Here is a 9,438-nt window from a genome sequence, read left to right on the forward strand (position 1 = left end):
TTCAAAGTCAATAACCACACAATTTATGGGGTCCGCGTACGCTTGATTATCGATCTCACATGATTTTGTGATGGCTAGGATGTCCTGGAGCACCACTTGGCCTTTCCTTCTGGAGCAGCCAATAAGTTCTCCTGAAATGACCCTAATCAAAAATGACCTTTGACCTAGCATGGGTCAAAGCACATGGATAATTTTTTTATTAACTAGCTCTCACCCTATTTAGGCATATCAAAATACTATAACAAAGGCATAAAGGATTACACAATCCATGACATAATCATGAAAAGAAATGAAATAATTTTTCCAATTTACAAAACTCATTGATGCTCAAAAATGCTTTATTCGATATCGCCGACCAATTGTTTTTTTTTTTATTTTTGAAAAGTGACCGATAATGAGTTTATAATGCAACGGCTCGAAAACAATGCAGTCATGCATGTCGAATGCAGTTTTACAGGTTCATAATTTTTGTGGAAACACTAATATTAATCGGTGCCTTAAGTTTTATCTATACGTGCCCTATTGGACTCGTGAAAAAACCCAACGAATCTAATTGTTCTGACACAGTAACTTTCGCAGATTAAAAAAAAAAAAACCCTCCTGGACAAGAGCTTTCACCATTTTTCTCTTCTTTTCTAGAACGCTAGGTCATGAGACCAGAATAACAACGCCGAGGATGTGATAAGAGGTGAAGAAGCCGGCCGCCACGTACGTTCTTAATTATTTGTATGGTGGGGTTTGAGCTTACATATATTGTTTGTACATGCGCATATATGACTTCATTGAAAAGTGATTGTTGGTGTGAGAATGTGACATATATATATGCAGCGTAAAAGTAATGTTTAACAAGTCATATCACATTTATGAGAGAGAGAGAGAGAGAGAGAGAGAGAGAGAGAGAGTGTGTGTGTGTGTTTTGGCCTAAATAAGTGAAGTTCATTTTTTTTAAGTATTTGGTAGTTTTGCGTCAAATTTTTTTGAATCATTGATTCATCTCAACGACAGAAATCGAAAAAGTAAAATATTATGATCCAAACTCAAAAAAATTTGAATTAAAGCCAAGACGAAGATAAAAGATGTCAAGATAAATCAATAATCTACAAAAATTTGATGTAAAATATTTCTGAATAAAAACGATTGATTCTAGCTACACTTTCAATTTATTCTCCGAAGATTTATATGCGAATTGATCGTTAAGCCTCACTCACAAAGTAGATATTGCTAATATGATTGTGACATAAAATGTCTATGGAATGACGGCATACAGGTTAAAACAGGTTCACTCGTTGGGGTATTATAGTTAATTTGTTGAAAGTTATTTTTTAATTCCAGCAAGCAGCACAATGTTGAAATGTTTTTAAACAACTGGGTTCTTCGTTCGTGCAAGGCACGAATGCGATGCCCGTCGAAGAGAAAAAGTTATGTTTGAGGGCAGTAATTTTTTTTGGGTTTTTCCTTCAAATTTGTTCCGGCTGTATTTGGATCAGGAATTGGGTAGTAAGTAGCAGGAAAAGGAAATAGAAAAAGTTATTAAATGTGATAGCTCGCAGCAAAAGATCCTGCAACTTTGCCCTTTTTCATTACCCTGCCCAAATCCTTGATCCAATCATAGCCTCAGTGTTTCTTCTTCTCTCTTATTCAAACAAGCTTATATATAAAAGCTCAGAGTAGTTGGTTACACGCAATGAAAGGATTTGCTGCAAACTACACAAGCTTATATGTACAATTATGAAGAATTGCATTTCCTGCTCTCATTCGAAATATCACATTTGGTCAAGCAAAACGTATCTACGCTGGAATCGATATAAAGAGTAGAAGGAAGAGATCTACAAAATGAATGGAATTGTATGTCTCCTACCAGACAACGCGGTATTCATATTCATATTAGCGTAACTCTTTTGCTATAATGGAGAAAGCACCATGAAAAATGAGGTATTATGATATTTTGCAATCAATTTGCAAAATGCGGTCCTATCTACATTTCAGTAATCAAAACTTCATACATAAAGTTCAATGCAAAAGATACTATAGCCACGAAGGACCAATTATAAATGCACAGAGTTGAGAAGCACTCCTGCTATGGCATTGTGGCATGAAGTTTCTTAGGTGAACCACGTAAATTCGATGCTTCTGTTTACTGTTTAATGCATTAGTATAATCTAGAGTCTGTTAAAGTTTTTGCAAGTTTAGAACAGAATGATCAGTCATTGCATACTTTTCATTCAAACGGATTTCCTTAATCCCAGATGTTCCAAATTTGCCTTGCTTGTTCAGCTACATGACATATTCTTGAACGCTGCCACTGTTACATAGTTTGATAAAAATTCTCGCTGGTCCGTTCACTCTATCTCTTTCCTTTGTCGTTCACTCTATCTCTTTCCTTTGTCTCACAAAGGAGATGGATTTGTGGTTCTGGAACAAGTCTTGCAAATCTTCGCATGCTTTCCAAAGACCGTAGTCGTCTTGATTGGTAAGGTATAATTGTCTCAGAGAAAATTGACACCAAAGAGAAAAATTCCAAGACGTCTTATTACCAGATCAATGAAGCAACAATGACAAATCGCCACTCTATCTGTTCCTCTTTCTCTCTCAAAGGAGATGGATTTGTTGTTTTGGAACAAGTCTTCCAAGTCTTTGCACGCTTTTCCAAAGACCATAATATAGTACATCTAGTTGATTGGTGCAGGGAGGTATTCCCGAACAGGTACATCTAGTTGCCGAACATGTGGTGTATACGAACACGTTTGAAATTGAACATGACTGATCGTCGGTCAATGCATTAAACAGCGCTAAGGGCCAGTGACATGAGAAGTCATAGGTATAAACTGACTGTTCGGTAGATAGAGACGTTCCGATTACAGTGGATCAAGTTACACGTGAAGTAGCTGGTCTAAGCAGACTGTTCGGTTATGATACAGCCGAACAGATGAAGTGAGAACCAAACACGTGATACGAGGGATGACGGGTTGAAAGCAATGCAATTGATATCCGAACAAATGGTACGTGGGACCATAATTTGAATATAGACGGGACAGTCATCGTGCTAGACAATGTTCGGCAAATTTGGACCAATGACATGAGAAGTGATTGGTCCAGACAGTCTGTTCGGCGATGAGACAGCCGAACAAAGAAAGAATTCCAATCAGATGTTGGAGTAAAGGAAACACTCTGGAAGGGTCCAGAGACAGTGGTACTCCGTTAAGGGATAAGATCCCAAGAATATAGGATCTGAGAAGAATACCCAACGAGTATGGGATATTCGGTTCTTTATGGAAAAGAATCCGAATAGGACTCTTTTCTAATAAACTGATAAAAGAAACGAGAATCCTTGATATCCTAGGTTTCCTATACGAGTTAGGAATCCTATGGCAACAGGAATGCTTGGTCAACAAGCATTCGCAAATCTATAAATATGAGGTAAACCTAGAGGCAAAAGGTACGCAATACACTGCATTCTTATTGCTTTCCTACTGATAATTAGGGTTTGATTGATAGTACGTGATACTAACTTTGGCATCGGATGGCCTTTGTCACGAGAGGCAAAGGTGCACTCACCCCCTGTCTACTTTGCAGATTAGGGTTCAGATGACGAATTAGGGTTCCGGTGAAAAGGCACGAATAAGCCGTTGCATTCCAAGGTGATCCGAATCATCAATTGTTTTCATCCCCCTACAATTGGCGCCGTCTGTGGGAAACGAACAATTTTTCAAAAAAAAAAACCATGATGGAAGAAGATCCAGTTACTCCGTTTAGTCCAAAGGACCAGTTGGGTGGGGGAAGAGATAAATCCCCACCAGGTGCTCCGCGAAAGCCCACTGGTAGACATGACAAAGATAACTCCAAAGAAAAAGGAGACAAAACTGCTACTGGCTCCACGAGAAGGAGTAAGTCTCATCGAAGAGAAGAGTCAGACACCCATTCAAGAAGCGTATATAATGATAATGATGTTCTCGATAAAAAGAGAAGGGAAATCGAGGAGTATGCTCGCTTGATTAAAAAACGAGAGTACGAGATACAGGAATTGCAGCGGGTACGAGAGCACCCAGAAGATTCTGGACTTTCTCGTAGGAATTCCCAAAAGGACGGACGAACTCTGGTAGTCCATAAGCAGACTCATTCACGAAGGAGAACGAGCAGGAGTCCTAACAAAGGGAGATACGAAGCTTCTCCACGAAAAAGGAGGAGCAGAAGTAGAAGCCGAACACCGGTGAGAAGGGTTTCTTCACGAAAAAGGAAAAGCAGAGGCCGAAGTTCCACCCCAGAAGAGGAGGAAAAAAGGAAGCATCATCGAGATAGGTACAAGAGGCCTGGTGCTGATTGGGTCGAGGCTACGGCTCACAAATCGAAAGAACATGAGGATGGGACAGTAACTGCACGAGAAGCAGCACGAAAGGCCCTAAGTAATATTGCAGCCTCCCCTTTTGCAAAGAGGCTATAAGAGGCTAGGTTGCCGAGCAGAGTGAAGCACGGTACGTTCGTACTTTACGAGACAAATACGGATCCCGTAGCTCACATCCAGCATTACCAGCAGGCTATGTTCATGCACGAGGGAGATGATGCCATCTTATGCAAGATGTTCCCCTCCAGCCTTGGTAAGGTGGCTTTAGCCTGGTTTCATAAACTAGGCCCGCGATCCATACGAGGTGGAGGCAGTTGGTCGAGGAATTCACTGCTCGGTTCCTGACGAGCAGAAAGGCCCCTAAGACTTTTGAGAGTCTATCCACCATGAAACAGGATGAGAACGAGCAGATTAGGGATTATGCAAAAAAGTACTGGGAAACTTTCAACGAGATTGAAAGTTGCAGTGAAGAGTATGCAATTGCCACCTTCAAGACTGGTTTGCCTGTTCGGGGAGAACTGCGTCGCTCATTGAATAAACATCTAGTAGCCACATTGGCTAAATTGATGGAACGGATAGAACAACATGCCAGAATGGAGGATGACATACTCCGTGAGGATGGCAGGACTGTCGCCGAACAGCCGAAGGCACCTGCCAAAAAGGTGGATAAGCCAGAACCCAAAACTTATAGAGAGAGAAGGGAATATGGGCAGGCTAAGAAAGAGCCGTACAAGGATAAGCAAGCTCCTGACCCCAAATCTTTCTTTTCTATCACTACGGTTTGGAAGGAACCAATATACAGGATTCTTTATCGAATAAAGAATCAGCCATATTTTAAGTGGCCCCCGAGTCTAGGCGGAGACAAGGATCCAAAACGTGCTACGAATCAGCACTGCAGTTACCATAAAGATTGGGGCCACATGACTGAGGATTGTGAGATGTACAAGAGACACCTTGATGATTTGGTCTCTCGGAGCTATCTCAAGGAATTTATCCAGGAGGATCCAAAGGAAAAAGGGAAAGCTATGGAATTGGGTTACGATCAAAACCCTAAAGGAGTAATCCATATGATACATGGGTTGGCCACACCTTATACGAGAAATGAGGTCAGGCTGTTACAAAGACAATTCAAGCACGATCAGCATGTGATGCGACTAGGAAACAAGAGAGGGCGAGAGAATGATGAGTGCGATGAACGCATAACATTCACAGATGATGACTTGGGAGAAGTCCAAATACCTCACAACGATGCTTTGGTCATAACCCTACGAGTTGGGGAATATGACATTGAGGGGATTTTAGTGGACTCTAGAAGTTGTACAGAGGTGATGTACTACAATGCGTTCAAGAAGCTGGGACTAACCCAAACAGACTTAGAGCAATTTATAACACCTCTGATTGGGTTCGGAGCAGGAGCAGTCTGGCCTCTTGGAAAGGTAACACTACCTGTTCGGGCTGGATCAGTGGTATTGAGGACGGATTTTTTAGTCGTCGATGTTCCTTTTTCCTATAACGCGATTATAGGAAGGATGTGGTTGCACAAGATGAGGGCAGTCTCCTCGACTTATCACCAGATGGTGAAGTTCCCAGGGTCGAATGGGGTTGAGGTACTTAGAGGCAATCAGAAAGTGGCCCAACAATGTTTAATCTCCATCATTAAAAGAGCCCCAAAGGTCCACCATGTTCATACATTAGAAGTACCAGATCAACCAACTATCGAAGATGTTGGAAGAAGTCCGGCTGAAAAGGTGGTTGAAGGCTTGGAGAAAATTCAAATCAACGAGACTGATCCTGAACGATATTTCTTGGTAGGGGAATCATTACCAGCAGAGGAAAAGACTGAATCAATAAGGTTTCTAAAGGAATATGTTGATGTATTTGCATGGGTGCCAGAGGAAATGCCCGGGGTGGATGCAGGTGTGATCTGTCACCATTTAAACGTTGACCCTCAGCATAAGCCGATCATTCAGAAAAAACGGAGGGCAGCCGTGCAGCATGTGGATGCAGTAATTGAAGAGGTCGATCGTTTGCTGGAAGCTAAAGCAATACGTGAAGTCTACTACCCAGATTGGTTATCCAACACCGTTGTGGTGAAGAAAAAGAATGGGAAGTGGCGAGTATGTGTAGACTTCACAGATTTGAACAAAGCCTGTCCAAAGGATAGCTTTCCTCTTCCGAGGATTGACCAGTTGGTTGACGCAACCGCTGGTTACGAGCGAATGAGTTTTCTTGATGTATATCGAGGATATTATCAGATTGCTATGTTTGGATCTGATCAAGAGAAGACCTCATTTATCACACCACGAGGGTTGTACTGCTATAGTGTTATGCCGTTTGGGCTAAAGAATGCTGGGGCAACTTACCAAAGGCTTGCAACCATCATGTTCAAGAAGCTCCTTGGAAAGACTATGGAAGTTTACATAGATGATATGGTGGTAAAAAGCCAAGATAAGCAAGGACATATAGCTAATTTAAAAGAAGTTTTCGAAATCCTGAGGGAGTATAAACTGAAACTCAACGCCTCGAAATGTGAGTTTGGAGTCGGATCAGGAAAATTCTTGGGCCATTTGGTGACCATGAGAAGGATTGAGGCTAACCCCGATCAAATTGCTGCCTTACAAAGGCTTCAGAGCCCAAAAACCACTAAGGAAGTCCAAAGGTTGACTGGAATGGCTGCAGCACTTAATAGATTCATCAGCAGGTCAAGTGACAAGTGCAGACCCTTTTTCCAATTGCTGAAAAAGAGGCAGGGATTCGAATGGGGAGCAGAGTGTGAACAAGCCTTCCAGGACCTGAAGAAGTATCTGGCCGAGCCCCCGCTTTTGTCAACACTACAGCCAGGTGAGTCTTTAATTTTGTACTTAGCTGTTTCCGAGCATGCAGTAAGTGCAGTCCTGTTGAGGAATTTGGGAATCGAACAAATCTATATTTATTATGTTAGCAAGACATTGCTGGATGCATAGACGAGATATCTGCCTTTAGAAAAACTTGTCCTGGCACTTAGGACAGCCACCAGGAAACTGCCACACTACTTCCAAAGCCATAAGGTTGTGATTTATACTGAGTACCCATTAAAATCACTGCTACGAAAGGTAGACTTCTCTGGAAGGATCTCGACATGGTCCGTCGAATTGAGCCAGTACGATATTGATTATCAGCCACGTACAGCAATCAAAGGCCAAGTGCTGGCTGATTTTGTGGCAGAGTTTTCTCCCACGGTGGCTCCCCTACCTCCTACGAGAAAGGAACAGACGACTAAGACATCACCCGAGAAGAAACAGCCATCAGCCGAACAGGATCCTAAGGAATGGAAGCTATTCGTTGATGGATCAGCATGTAATACTGGTTCGGGAATTGGGGTTGTGCTTTTTCCCCTTGAAAGAGTTTTGATTGAACTATCTGTTCGGCTCGGATTTAGTGCATCGAATAATGTCGCTGAATATGAGGCACTCTTGGCTGGATTAAGGAGTGCAAAGACCCTAAGAGCAGAACGGGTTAGGGTGTATTGTGATTCACAGCTTGTGGTCAATCAACTGTCCGGGGAATATGAAACCCGAAGTGAAAAGATGGTAGCCTACGTGCAGGCAGCCAAAGACTTGCTTGATACCTTCGAAAGGGTATACATTGAACAGATAAGTTCTGGACAGAATGCTCATGCAGATTCATTAGCTTGGTTGGCTGCAGCTGTACCAGCTGAGTTCAAAAGGAAGGTAGCAGTTGAATATCTGAGTGAGCCGAGCATTAGGAGAAGTGTGGACTTGGTCTTGGACGTGAACCAAGGACCAAGTTGGATGGACCCAATCATGGAGTTCTTACGAGACGAGATACTCCCTTCTGATAAAAAGGAGGCTCATAAGATAAGGGTCAAATCTGCTAGGTTTTGACTGTCACTAGAGAGTAAGTTATACAGAAAATCCTTTACAGGCCCGTATTTGCTATGCGTACATCCTGAGATGGTGCAGAAGTTTCTTCATGAAATCCACGAGGGAACATGTGGGAGCCATGCTGGAGGCAGATCCATTGCCCACCGAGCAATTACCCAAGGCTACTGGTGGCCACACATGCAGGAAGATGCAAAGGTGTATGTGAAGATTTGTAAGAAGTGTCAAAAATTCTCACCAATGATTCGAACTCTCGCCGAGGATCTGGTGCCTTTGACAAGTCCCTGGCCGTTTGCTCAACGGGGAATGGACATCGTGGGTCCGCTACACAAAGCAACTGGGAATCGAAAATTTCTGCTAGTTGCAACAGACTATTTCACTAAGTGGATTGAGGCAGAACCACTGGCCAAAATCACTGAACCCATGATAGAAAGGTTCGTGTGGAAGAGCATTATCACTCGCTTTGGGGTCCCTTACTCATTGATCACAGACAATGGATCCCAATTTCAGAAGAAATTCAAGGCTTTTTGTGCCCAGTATGAAATACGAAATTATTATTCCACCCCAGCCTACCTCAGAGTAATGGGCAGGCAGAGGCGTCTAATAAAACTATCCTTGATGGGATCAAGAAAAGGCTGGACAAAGCTAAAGGGAAGTGGCCTGACGAGTTACCATTAGTTTTATGGGCTCACCGAACAACGCCTAAGAGGTCTACGGGAGAGACCCCCTATTCATTGGCATATGGAACAGAGGCTGTCATACCTCTGGAAGTAGGTCTGCCGACCAACAGGACCGTTTTGGTTGAAAGTGGAGGCAATGACAGGGCCTTTGAAATCGAGTTTGATCTCGCCGAGGAGAGGAGAGAAAGGGCATTGGTCCATCTGGCTTCCTACCAGGAGCAGCTAATAAAGAGCTATAACAAGCATGTTCACCCTCGAGAGTTTGGTGTTGGGGACCTCGTACTTCAGAAGGTGCTCGGCAACACCAAGGTGGCCAACGAAGGCAAGCTACGGGCCAACTGGGAAGGCCCATATCGAGTAACCGAGATTGTAGGCATAGGGGCCTATAAATTGACAGATCTGGATGGTAATCCAATTCCAAGACCTTGGAATGTCCATAATCTATGAAAGTTCTTTGTTTAAAAAGCATTACGTTCTGTTTTAGATTTGCACTACGTGATTGTGTGGGAATTACAAATAAAACTCCCTTGTTCTAATT

Source organism: Rhododendron vialii, chromosome 5a (genome assembly GCF_030253575.1).
Source record: "Rhododendron vialii isolate Sample 1 chromosome 5a, ASM3025357v1".
Taxonomy (NCBI): Eukaryota; Viridiplantae; Streptophyta; class Magnoliopsida; order Ericales; family Ericaceae; genus Rhododendron; species Rhododendron vialii.